Here is a 13,801-nt window from a genome sequence, read left to right on the forward strand (position 1 = left end):
ACTAGGGTTTCTCCAGCGAGCCGTCGCCACTGGTCCCATCTGGCATGCTCCTCGATGATGCTCTTTCCAGCTAGGCTACATGGCCGGCGGGTAGGGGAAAATCTCCCTGGCTGCTCCTCCCTCTAGCGCCGCCCCTCATTCTCATGGTCTCCAGCAGCTGCTCTAGTATGGTTTGTCCAACACACTACTCCGGCGGGCGCTGCACAACTACGACATATGCCACACTACGATAGAAGGAACCTTATTCCCCCTCCCCTCCTTCGAGGTCGTGTCTTTGAGGTGCTGTTAAAGGATGAGCTCATCCAACAAGGTGAGGATCTCCTCTGATTTTTTTTGCCAAATCTTCATTCTGATCCACTATACTTTGAATTGCTATGAGCTGTTTCTTCTATTGCTATATGATGCATTGCTATGAGCTGCTCCTGCTGCTGCTATATGATGAATTGCTATGAGCTACTACTGCTATATGATGAATTGCTATGAGCTGCTGCTGCTATATGATGACTTGCTATAAGCTGCTCCTGTTGCTATTGTATGATGAATTGCTATGAGCTGCTTCTGTTGATGCTATATGATGAATTGCTATGAGCTGCTCCTACTGCTGCTATAAGATGAATTGCTATGAGCTGCTCCCGCTGCTACTATATGATGAATTTCTATGAGCTGCTCCTGCTGCTGCTATATGATGAACTACTATGAGCTGCTGCTGGTATATGATGAATTGCACACTGCTGCTGCTTCTGTTGTATGATGAGTTGCTATGAGTTGTTGTTGCTACTATATGATGCCTTCAGGTGGTGCTGCTATATGATAATAACCAGCCACTTGGACCATCAAATTTCAGTAAATAATTGTTCTTCATTTAAATGTGGGTCATGCGTTCTTCGTTTAAATTAGGCAATGGGATCTCTATGGAAAACATTGACCAAAGTAGATTGTGCCAAGTAGATGGTATCTTTGTATTTGCATTTTGAGAAAATAGTGATGGTTTGTTTTCCTATCATATTAATTACTGCACTGGGTTCAATTTGTGATGTTTGCAAGTCAAATTAATTTTCATATGGGCAGCAAAATGAAAAAAATATAATGCAATCTAGACTTTTCACTGATCATACGAAAGATAAGCTGAAAACGCAATGAAAAGAACTGGTTGGCTTATTACATGGAGCTTATATTCACATGTGCTTATTTTCTTAGGATAACTCGTAATAACTGTCCATAAGAAACTTGGCCAATAGAACTGACATACAAATAACATGTCACTATGATTGCAATGGAGGAGTGACGTACCATAGCACACTGTGTAGGCTCACCGCTGCCTCTCCTTTTTTGCAATGTTCCATGAAATTGCCACATACATCTTGTACTTTTTCATTGTGTAACCCCATCTGCAAGTTGACACGGCTAATTTCAGACATCTCTACATGGTAATACATTGCATATCCCTAGCGCATATTTAAACCACCAATTAATGATTGTGTGCGTAGCATAAACTAGCCATGACTCTGTGTACTGGACTAGCAGGCACTCTAAGGGAGCCTAATGTAGTGCATTGGAATTCCTACATGCCACCTATGATTTTGTGTAATGTACTGCCTCTATTCCTAAATGTATGTCTTTGTAGAGATTCCAGTATGGACCACATACAGATGTATATAGATGCATTTTCGAGTGTAGATTCACTCATTTTGCTCCATATGTAGCCTACAATGGAATCTCTAGAAAGACTTATATTTAGGAATGGAGGTACGAGGTAGTATCATATATGACATCTACGTATCTAATTTAGCAGCCAATAGTAGAAATCATTGTCTGCACAAAGGGATTACTGGTCGAAAATCCTAGCAAAGCACGCTGGCAGGCACAGAACAATACAAGAGAGAGAGAGACGCACTTACAAGATCATAGCAATGCCTCAGTCCAGGATCTTGGTTTGCCAAGCTGTTAGATCTAGAAGAAACATCGTCCTTGTAGTTTTTGCCAGCTGCATAACAGGTAACAGCGACCTTTTAGTATATTTGAAGTACATCGGGCAGGTGATGCTAGAAAGATTTAAAGGTGACAAGTACCTAGGCCGTGGCGGGTGCTTGGCATCTTGCCAGACGGTGGGAATCAGGTTAGAAACGTCAAGGGTGATGACGCTGCGCTGGCTGTCGGGGTCCGGTAAGGAGATCTAAAACCGTCGAGTAGGGTGTTTGTGGAGCGGCTCTGGTAGGGTGGAGTACGGTGTGGGCGAAGCGGATCTGTGGCCATGGACGAGGGCGTAGGTGTAGCTTCTCCTGTGGTTGGGTTAAGGATGGTGTCGACGATGCAGATCTACGGCCGTGGACGGGGCGTCAGAAGCTGCTCTGGTAGGTTGGACGAGGGTGCGAGGAAGCGGATTTGAGGCCGTGGATTTGTGATTTCGCAAAGCGGCCCCGATAGTGTTTAGAATGGTATAGGCGAAGCTACTCCGGTAGGGTTGACGATGGTGTCGGCGAATCGGCTCCGGTAGGGTTGAGGAAGGTGTCAGCGAAGAGGATCAGAGGCCATCGAGGGGGGTGTCGGTGGGGCGGCTCTAGGGTGGGGGTGTGTGGACGAAGCGTCTCCAGTGGGGAGTACGTATGAGCCGCTGCAGATGCGCTGCAGTTGACGAGAGTACCGGTGAAGCAGATCCAACACCATGGACAAGGCCGGCACTAAATGGGCTATGGTACAGTGGTGGATGAGCAGTCTACTTGTTTCTAGGGGAGGTGGGAGGGGTAGATGCGGCCGCAAAAGCAGATCTGGCGAGGTGGACGCCGCTGGCAGTGAATGGGCTCTGGTACGCCGGTGGATGAGCAGTCTAGGGTTTCGAGAGGGAAGGGGAGAAAGGCCGATGAAGTACGGACGACGTGATGTAAGATGCTCTGGTGCTCTGGAGTTAGTCGTTTTTGCGGGAGGGGGAGAGGAAATGGGGGTGCCGTGTAGTGGGGGGAACCATAAGTTACCAAAGCAGCCCCGACCTATTATGTAGATGAGGGTGGTATTGTAACTATTGGTCTCTGTGCACCAAGGACAAAAGGGGAATTTCGCATGCTAAAGACTAAGGTGGCGGAAATTTTAGAAGGAGGCGGGAGATTTTGCCGCCCGCAGGATCGTTCGTATCCAGTTTCAACTAATTTTGGACCGTGCTAGCGGGAAGGTCATGCGAGACTGTGTACACGGGGCACGCGTCAGCAGTTAATAACTGGTGTGAAGTCCATCCCAGAAAAAAATACAATAACTCGGGATGATGCGCCCATAACTTGGACATTCACACGGGCGCGGCCAATCGTACGGGTGTAGTGGCGCATTCACAAAAAGGGATCAAACGCTCAACCTATGTATTTCTCGTGTAAATAGATAATTTAATGCCATTGGTTATTTACTTTAAACATAATGCATTGATGTGTTAGTGTAGAGGCGCACAAAAAGAAATGGATATTGTAGTCCGCTACTTAAAAGTGTTACCTCATATGATTACATAGCCTCCATTTCATAAATTGCATACCCATTCAATTCATATATGAATATAACATATATTACTTCATAATAGAACCTTAAATCATCAAAGACTAATGAATTTGAATGCAAGAGTAACAATGGTGCATGTACATGATAGCTATATTGGTTGTTTGAAGAAACATCACTGTAACTTTGGCATGCACAACTGGAAAGGTTTATTTAAAAATGATGTGATATGTGAGTGTCCAATCTTTATAGCATTGAATCGATATTGTACCTTTGGCCATGATACAAAGTAGATACTGATTTATGTTCAAGCGATGCACGTCCACGATCGCTAGATAGTGATACATGAATGAATTGTGCAATCTCTCTCACACGCATACATATCTCATTTCCCTATGGGCATCAGAATCACACACGGGCACTTCGTGTATTTCTCTCCCACCGTCAAGGTTAGAATTCGTCTTTCTAGCCCGTCCTACAAGTCTCACACAGAAACACACACGCTCTCTCTATCAAACACACCCACCCCTTTAATTCCGCCCACCCACAGCCACTAATGTCTCAAAGTATAATAATGTCTCACACACATATGCCTAAGGTTAACTCGAGTTCCGGAACCATATGGATACATACAATGGGATTCCAGCAGAGCACCTTTTGTTTTGAGATTTCGCTCTCTCTCTCTCTCCCTGTCTCTCTCTCTCTCTCTCTCTCTCTCTCTCTCTCTCTCTCACACACACACACACACACATTGTTTCTCACTTCATTTTTTCCGGCACTTGCATGCACACCGTTTGTTTATCTTTGTGATGCTTTAAGTATGCCTCGCACAAATGCTATCTACATATCCCTTAATATAGCTAGATATGTGTCACACAGACTCCTTCTCCCTACTAGCAAGATGCCCATGCGTTGCACGGAACATCAAGATGCATTTGTATGAGTAGTTTATCTTGTGAGAAAAAAGGATGAACGAGGGAATGCCTTATTTGCAAATGCGGAGAGGGGTGTGGGTATCTTTTTTTAAATTGCCATAGTTTCCTTCCTATCCGTCGGATATAAATCGAATGGCCTATATTGCAGGATGGAAGGAACACCATCATCACCAACTCAGTTTTTTATAAGATTAGAGATATGTAAGTGTCACTGCCCCCCCCCCACACCCCCCACACACACTTCCCAACATTGAAGGAGTAGGGTGACACCTCGATCTTGATACTAATCCATCGACCGACTTCTCTCTCTCTCTCTCTCTCTCTCTCTTAGGGTGGCACCTCGATCTTGATAGTAATCTATCTACTCCTCTTTCAAACACACACACATACACACACACTCGCTAGTTGTGCCTCTATGCCTACCACGCACACTCTCGATACGTCTTTCTCTCGCTCCCCCTCCCCCACCCCAACAATGACAGCAGAAGGGTGACAAGTCGATCTGATTCGTAATTTGTCAATTGGTTTCTCTCTCAAACATTGTGTCTCTGTGCCTTGCTCAGTAGCCCCCTCGATATGTGGACTTCTCGCGCGCGCACAGTTGTAGTGACGATGATGCTGAACCCAGTGTGCCTCGTTTTTACTGGCCTCATGTGATAGTTTTCACCCTGTTTTCTGTTAATTAACAAGGCAACCTTTTCTTTGTTACTACTAGTGAATCTGAAATCATTTGGGGCAGACATGAGATATATTACTTCAACCCAATTATCGCAGTAACTATTTTAAAAGAAACTAGCTAGATGCCCGTGCGTTGCACGGAACATCAAGATGCATTGAATGAGTAGTTTATCTTGTGAGAGAAAAGGATGAACGAGGGAAGGCCTTATTTGGGATGTGGAGAGGGGTGTGGGTATATTTTTGCAAAATTGCCATAGTTTCCTTCCTATCCGTTAGATATAAATCCGACGGCCTATATTGCAGGATGGCACACACACCATCATCACCAACTCTGTTTTCTACTCCCTCCGTATGTGGTAGTCCATTTGAAATCTGAAAAAGACAAATATTTAGGAACGGATGGAGTATAAGAGTAGACATGGAGATATATCTCCACCATGGTCTACAACAAAAATGTGCTGGACTGGTTAGCGTCGGGTGCTCGCAACGCGAGGACATGAGTTCAAATTATGTCTTTAACTTTAGATTTTTATATTATATATTACTTATTTAATAAATACTTCTTTCGCTACTGTACTGACAATGGAACCCACAGAGTACTTAGAATACAAGATTAAGGATGGACTTGTTTCTTTTTAACTTTCTGTACGAAGCTGTAGCCACCCTGCAAGTCACATGTACACTGTACACGCAATTAACTTTTTGTAGAGGGACAATCATACATGTAATTAACTCAAATGGATTGGATGTCGCTCTATTAATTCCAGCATAAGAGCATCTCCAATGGCAGCTGGCAAATTTCCTCTCGCTTCCTTCGGCGGAGGACGACATCAAACACCAGCGACATACATTTTCACAACTCTAACCAACCAGATGAAATTCATGCAAACATGGACTGATTTCATATAAGCATGAAGGATTTCGTATAAAAAAGCAGGATCTTCATATAAACATGATGGATTTCATTACATTTACATGAACTAAGAGGTGCCAATCTGGTTCTCTTGGTATAATTAATACTCCCTCTGTCCGAAAATACTTGTCCTAGAAATTGATAAATCTAGACTTATTTTAGTTATAGATACATACAATTTATTCATTATTAGAACAAATATTTCTCGCCAGCTGGAGAGGGAGTACATAATCTAAATAGCCGCCCGTGGATTCCTTTGTCTTCCTCATGTCTGGCAGACACTTGCTGGGTCGACAAAGGTCCTCGGAAGAGACAAAGCAGCAAAGAAACCATTGAATGCGTAGTCATCGCCTTGGCGGTGGCCTTCATGGGACACAGTGGCGGCGGCCTCCCATGTTCTACTTCTCCTCGATGATGGCGGCGGACACGGAGAAGCTGGCCACTGACTCGTCGATCTCCACGCACCCGGACTCTGTCTCTGCCTGCATGGCGCTGCCGCAGGCACGGGAGGCACGGCCGCAGGCACGGGAGGCGCGCCCATAGACACGGGAGGCGCGGCCACCGCAGACACTGGTGGCGCGGTACGACGCGGCAGCAACGATGCCCGTACCGTCATGCCGGCGTGGAGCAACTCGCCACTCCTCATCGAGCTGAACTGGAGCGGCGAGTTGCTGAACCACACGCCTTCTTGGGGCGGCAACTAGCTCCGTCAGGCCAAGCGAGGTTGGTTTAGCACCGAGCGGCCTCACCCATATCCGGAGGGCTCGGCGGGCCACCCAGCCGGGTAATATGCCGGAGAACGGCTCCTCTGAAGCCATCAAAAGAGTGGAGAAAATGGTGAAGGAGGAGATGGGGGAGTGGCGGAGGGGTGCGATTTTTGCCTGCTGTCTATCTGGCCTCGTGTAAATAGAGGGCAGACGGTAGGAGCTTGGCCGGCTTCTGGCCTCCTTTAAACTGAGGGCGGACGGGAGGAGCTCGGTCGGTGTTGAGTTTAATTCCAGCCCGCTCATGAACGGACGTGTGGCCGGAGTAGGTTTCTCCGTTTGCATGCGGGTTTAACGGAGGGGTTTGATGGAGGCAAGGAGGCGTGTTCAGCCGGGCGTGTAGCGGGCGGTGTAGTACTATTCGAATTGACAGCGGGCAGCGTAGTTTCTGATATGGCTTTAATGCAAACGAGGAAGGGAGTAGCGGTTACCTAAATGTTGAACGGCCAATGCATCCTCCTACAATTAATGCATGAGGGAAGTAATGGGGGAGGACCGGGAAAAGAGGCTGCACGATGTGAATGCAACACAGTTTGCCCTCATATAAAGGCGCCTCTCCATTCCAATGCATCTACCACATCGTACGCACCTAAGCATTTGCCTAAGCACCTACGCTCACTCCAGACCCATGGCGGCGATGCGCGCGAGCGGCGAGCGGCTGTGCCAAATTGTCCATGATGCCGGCCTGCGGCATGGCACCGAGGATCGTCTCCAGACGGTGTTGGAGACCGGCTGGTGGATGGCCACCGTCAATGCCAACTACGACTATCAGTTGGACCACATGATCGTTGCCACCACCAACAAGTTCACCGTCCTCAAGAAGCTCACAGACGACGTCGCCCTACTCCTCCAGCCCGCGCGCCCGGGCTCCTCATTGCCTGCCACCCTAATCAGCCTCCATGGCCGGAACCTCTTTCAAGCACTGGTGGCCCTGCGACTGCCCGCCGACGCCACGAAGAATGTCCACCTGGAGGTCGCGCTTGCCGCGAGGCGCCTCGCCCTGCAAGAATTCGTCGACCTACACATCCACGTGTATGAGCAAATTGTGTACATAGGTATCTATAAGGCCAGTAAGGACGCTACGACATTGGTCGTCCTCAACCGGCTGGAAGCCTTGGATGCCTTTGCTGAGAAGCACCTCGACCTCGCCACAAAAGCCGCCGCTCCTTAGCCGTCGGTCGGTGGCCCAGCGCACTAAGTTGAGGAGGAGGAGGTCGTACGTTGATGGATGCATATTTCTTCTTGCCGTCTATAACCACCACTGCGATCGCATCATCATGGCCTTAATTCTTATTGTGCTGTTGCATTCTCATTCCAGTCAATACCGACATATGCAATCCATTTGCTTAATTATATGCATCACTGTAACTAGTACTCCATTCGCCAATTTATAAGTTGTGCTTACCTTTTTCATCAACTTCGTGCAACGCACGGGCATCTTGCTAGAAACACTGGAACATGTCGGACCGCGTGTAACCAAACCGACGATGCGCCAACCTAGCTACTACGTACCCTGCTTATCTGGCGGAAATAGCCCCGCTCTAGCGTTTCCAATCGTTATTTCTATCTATCGATCGTGCCAAGGAGCAGAACCAAATGTTACAATTTATACATGTTTCTCTACTCCTACTCCTATAAAAGACTCAGTTGGTGATGGTGGTGTGTCTGCCATCCTTCGTTTCTGACCATTAGATCTTCATCTAACGACTGTGAGGCAAGTTGTGGTATTTTTACAACAATAGCCCACTTCTCTGCTCCAATTTGCAGAAAACCCCTTATTATCTTGAAAGCAACCACATCCCTCCCCCACCTCATCAAAACAACCTGAGAAATATATTTTGAGTGAAAAGTACTCCCTCCGTTCCTAAATATTTGTCTTTCTAGAGATTTCATTAAGTGACTACATACAGGGCCGGCCCTGAGGGGGGGCGGGGGGGGGGGGGGGGGGGGGGGGGGGCGTGCCCCCAATCTCTAGGGGCCCCATCCTAGGTATGCTCCCTGTAGGCATGAGGCCCAAGGCCTGCTGCTACGATGTGTGAGCAGAGAAGGTTACTTCTATTTTCTCGTCCGATCGTGGTCCTTTCCTCCCTACGATGCAAATCACGCCCAATGCGGCGGCCGCCAGGGAACAAATGCGACTCAAGCGAGGCCGCAAGCAATTCCAGCGGCCTGCGGCGGCTACAAATCTATGACGTGCATGCAGATTGCAGAAGCGAGTCTTCAAGACGTATAGACGGCCTGCCGGGAACGAGATCACTGGTGAGGTCGCTTGCTTGCTGCTCCTGATATAGTGCTCCGGCTCTGCAACTTCTTCTCACTTCTGATCTGATCGCTCGAGGACTTCTTTTGTTCTTCTGCCACAAAGCTCCTTCCACCCATTATATGTGTATATCAGGCAGTCGATCACACCAGTTCACCAATCAGCCATGTTTGCTTCACCGGCGGGATCTCCTAGGTATACTATTAATAACTAATTCACTAACCATTGTCACTACATGTATGTTGGCAATTAGATTATTTTAGCTCAACAGATTTGTAATTGTTGTCTTTCAGCACTGCCAGATATTGTATCATCTGGAAAGTATCCATTTGGTAATGAGCAAGAAAAAGGAAAAGATACTAGTAGATGAGTTAATATAATTACAGAGAGGAACTATGGATAAAAAATTTCAAGAGTAGCGCAGGGACTTCGACGAGTTGGCGGTAATTCCCGTGGATGAACCAACCAATGATGTTAAGTATCAAGTAAGTGTTTATGATACTATTTGTTGTTTGAATCAACATTAAGATGTTTCGTAGAAATTATTTTTAGTTCATTAAATACTACATTCTAAATTGATGTGTATTATAGTACGTTCTAAATTGATGTGTATTATAATACTATATACATACATACATTTTTTTGAGCAGTTACTAGATACATGCATATATTGGTGGGAGGTCCACTTAGCAATCACAACCTTTGATATTGATATATGCGAACATATATAGGAGGGGCGATGAGGACCTCCATATTAGTTTTTGGCCTGGGCCCGAGGGCCTCCATATTAGTTTTCGCCCCGGGCCCCCGAAATCTCAGGACCGACCCTGACTACATACGGAGCAAAATGAGTGAATCTACACGTCAAAATATGTCTATACAATCCATATGTGATAGTCCCATTTGAAATATCTAAAAAGACAAATATTTAGGACCAGAGGAAGTAATATATTAGGAGTATATCAAAACAAGAGTGATTTCTTTCAATTTTGTGAACAAGTACTAATATTCTACTACTTTGGATCCGTCGCAACGCACGGGCACATTGCTAGTAAAAGGAAAAGGCCTGTCGCGTTTGCGTCACACCCCCACACGACCGGGAATCAGGAGTACTCCACGGCCCGTCCGGCACAACACATAGCTTAGGGAAGGCGTGTTGCCTAGCATTTTCACTTTCATGTGGGACCGCCGCTGAGAAAAACGACTATTGGCAAATCGCACCCCGCCTGCCGCCGGTTGGAAAACAGAAACGAGGGGAAGATCTAGGTGTAGCACGGAAGCCCAGAAATTTTGTGTCAGATGGGGCTCGTTGATAGAGTAGGAGCATTCCGTACTACTGTACTCCTACTAGTATCAAGTTTGTACTATACAACTAGTACTACCACTATACAACTAGTAGGTACGTGCACGACACATCATCTAGGAACAAAAGACGGGAAGATCTTGTTTTGTGTGATTTATCTTTTTTTCAGTCAACGTAGTATGAATAATATAATGTGTGGGGGGGGGGCACCCATCAAGCTTATGTGGCTTGGTTGCATGGCTACGAAAGGTTAGAGAAAAATAAATAGATAATGTGTTTAGAGTGCACTCCACTAAATAGATATACTTTGGATCCATTGCAACGGGCCGGCACATCTATATCTATACCCCCTATATAGTATGTGAATAACTTTGAAAGTTGGTCGTTGGATGAAGCCAATCCAACGGTACAAAGATGGCAAATCCGAGCACTACTGGCCGTTGGATATCATCTACATTTCACCAGATTCTGCCACATGTAGAATCTAGAAGACTCCTTGGTAGAACTTAATTCATGACTAACTTTGCCACAACTAAGCTTAGGAAAAGTGTGTTTGCCACAAAAAATGTGGCTAACAAAATGGCCACCACAAGTCTGGCAAGATTTGGCAATAAGTTGAGTCTATTACATGTGGACCATGTAGCTAGAAAAGTGTGTCAAGCCACAAGTGTAGCAATGAACCAAACACATGCCTAAGATATTGTGGCACGCCTAAGCTTAGGCATGGCAACCTTAGGCTGCAAACCAAACTTCTCCTCCTCCTCCTCCTCCTCCTCCTCCTCCTCCTCCTCCTCCTCCTCCTCCTCCTCCTCCTCCCTGACAGCTGGGTCCACGGCAGCCGCAAGGAAGTGCCTCAAAATAATTATTCCTCCACCTGACAGCGGGGACCCATCGGACGGCCATCGTATATCGCGAAAAAACGTTTCCCCCCTGACTGCTGGGACCCATCAGCTACATCTTCACACGCAAGGAAGTGCGTACGGGCAAAAAAAATTGATTCGCCCCCCTGACTGCTGGGACCCACCAGCTGCATCTTCGCACACAAGGAAGTGTCTGACAGTTGGGACCCACCTGGTCGAAGCATACGTAGCGTTGTCATTCTGGTCGCGAACGTGTACGTACATACTGGTCAATGTAGATGCACACGTGTCGTAGTAGAGGCGCGCACGTAGCATGTACACGTACGTAAAACAGCCAGGGTTCAAGAAAGTAAATACGGCCACATACGTACATACAGGCGGGGTCTTGAACGCATACTCAGCATACGTACGGCCAGGGCTCGTGTACATGGCTGGGTCGAAACAGAGAAATTGCATCGTCGTTGTGTTCATGGGGAGGCAACGGAATGCGTCGTGTTCATCAGGAGGCAACAGAACGCGTGGGAGCCAACCGGCTTAGATGGAACATCCGATGGAAATGAGGCCTGGCGTACCACAGAACGGAGGAAACACCCTTGTGTTCAACCGAACACGGTCGAAACGGGATCCTGTTCATCAAGAGGGGTCTGGTGTACCACAAAACGGAGGAAACAGACTTCTGTTGGACCTCCTACGGTCGAAACGGGGTCCTGTTGATCGGGGGGGGGGGGTGGCGTACCGCAAAACAGAGAAAACGAACTTGTGTTGGAGCACTACGGTCGAAACAGGGGCCCTGTTCATCGGGAGGGGTGTGGCGTACCGCAAAACAGGACTCCACGAGTTACTCTTCATCTCCACTGTCGACCTCCTACAGCCTCCACGGGCTACTGTTCATCCTCCGTCGACCTCCTCTAGCCTCCACATGTGACTGTTCTTCCACGGGCTCTTGTTCATCCAACCTCCACCGCACGCTACTCCATCGGCTACTGTTCAACCAGTCCTCTCCACGGGCTCCTGTTCAACCACCCCTCCACGGGCTACTGTTCATCCAGCCCTCCACTGGCTACTGTTCAACCAGCCCTCCATGGGGTCATCTTGTTCATCCAGCCCTCCACGGGGTCGTCTTGTTCATCCAGCCCTCCACAGGGTCCTGTTCATCTAACCCCAACTGGCTCGATCGATCGGGGTCTTGTTCATCCAGAGGTAACACCACGGGGTCCTGTTCATCCACCCCCACCGGGAACTATTCATCCAAACCCCCCAGCAACGTTCACTATTCATCCAAACCCCCCAGCAACGCTCACTATTCATCCAAACCCCCAGCAACGCTCACTGTTCATCCAGAGGCAGCATCGATCGGCTTCAGTTAGCAGCAGTAGCGAAGGAATCGCTCGATCGGGTTCAGTTAACAACCATCGATTGATCGCTCGGGTTCAGTAACGCGTAGCCTGCAGTGCAATTGATCGAGTTCAGTAGGCGAACGCCTCGCTCGGTTCAGTTAGAGCCCAACGCCTCGCACCCACGCAAGTGCGTGTACAAGAGAAACACGCAAACCTCTGTGCATCGCTCGGCCCCGACCACCCACGATAACCGTGAACACCCCGATATTTTCCTTGCCCTCGCTTCTACCACGGTTTTTTCCGTCATGGACGGCCCAAAGAATGTCATGCAGCTGTGTCTCCGGCCCGCCCAGGACGAAAAGCCCATTTTCTGTCATGATTTTTTGTCATAGAAGTGTCATAAGTATGACAGATAAAAATTCGTTCGGCCCAAAATGTCACGGAGGTGTCTTTTTTTTGTAGTGCATAGAAAATAAATGGATCTTCAAGAAGAAGACTGACGTTGATGGTAATGTTACTATCTACAAAGCTCGACTTGTTGCGAAAGGTTTTCGACAAGTTCAAGGAGTTGACTACGATGAGACCTTCTCACCCGTAGCGATGCTTAAGTTTGTCCGAATAATGTTAGCAATTGCCGCGTTTTATGATTATAAAATTTGGCAAATGGATGTCAAAACTGCATTCCTTAATGGATTTATTAAAGAAGAGTTGTATATGATGCAACCAGAAGGTTTTGTCGATCCAAAAGGTGCTAACAAAGTGTGCAACTCCAGCGATCTATTTATGGACTGGTGCAAGCCTCTCAGAGGAGCTGCATCGGCTGGTGCGCTCGAGCCGTTGCAGCCGTCGACGGACGGCCATGTCGCCTCTAGAACCATCTCTTTGCTGGCACCACCAACGGCGTTGCTCAAATGTTCAAGACAAGGAGGAGAAGCGGAGGCGTGTGGCCACAGCCAGGACACGGTGACGTGCAGGAGTCCGCTCCGATATCCAAGGCGACGCTGCACCGGGAACCCTCATGGCTGCAAGGCTACGCGGGAGGCATAAGGAAGAGCAGGCGCTCGGGGGTGGAGCGGCGCAGGGGGAAAGAAGCGCCGGAGATGGCTGGCGGCGGTCAGGAATGGAGGCGGTGGCGACGCTCGGGAGAGAGGTGGGAGGGGGTTACAGGGGTGAGTGTTTTTTTTGACCGGTCTCCGGGGTCCAGAGAAAGGCCGCAGCGGGCCTCCACCGAGTTTTTCAGGGTTCATGCGCCCGTGTGCTTGTTTGTTAAAACTTAGTCT

The sequence above is a fragment of the Triticum aestivum genome, chromosome 3B (assembly GCF_018294505.1).
Source record: "Triticum aestivum cultivar Chinese Spring chromosome 3B, IWGSC CS RefSeq v2.1, whole genome shotgun sequence".
Classification (NCBI taxonomy): Eukaryota; Viridiplantae; Streptophyta; class Magnoliopsida; order Poales; family Poaceae; genus Triticum; species Triticum aestivum.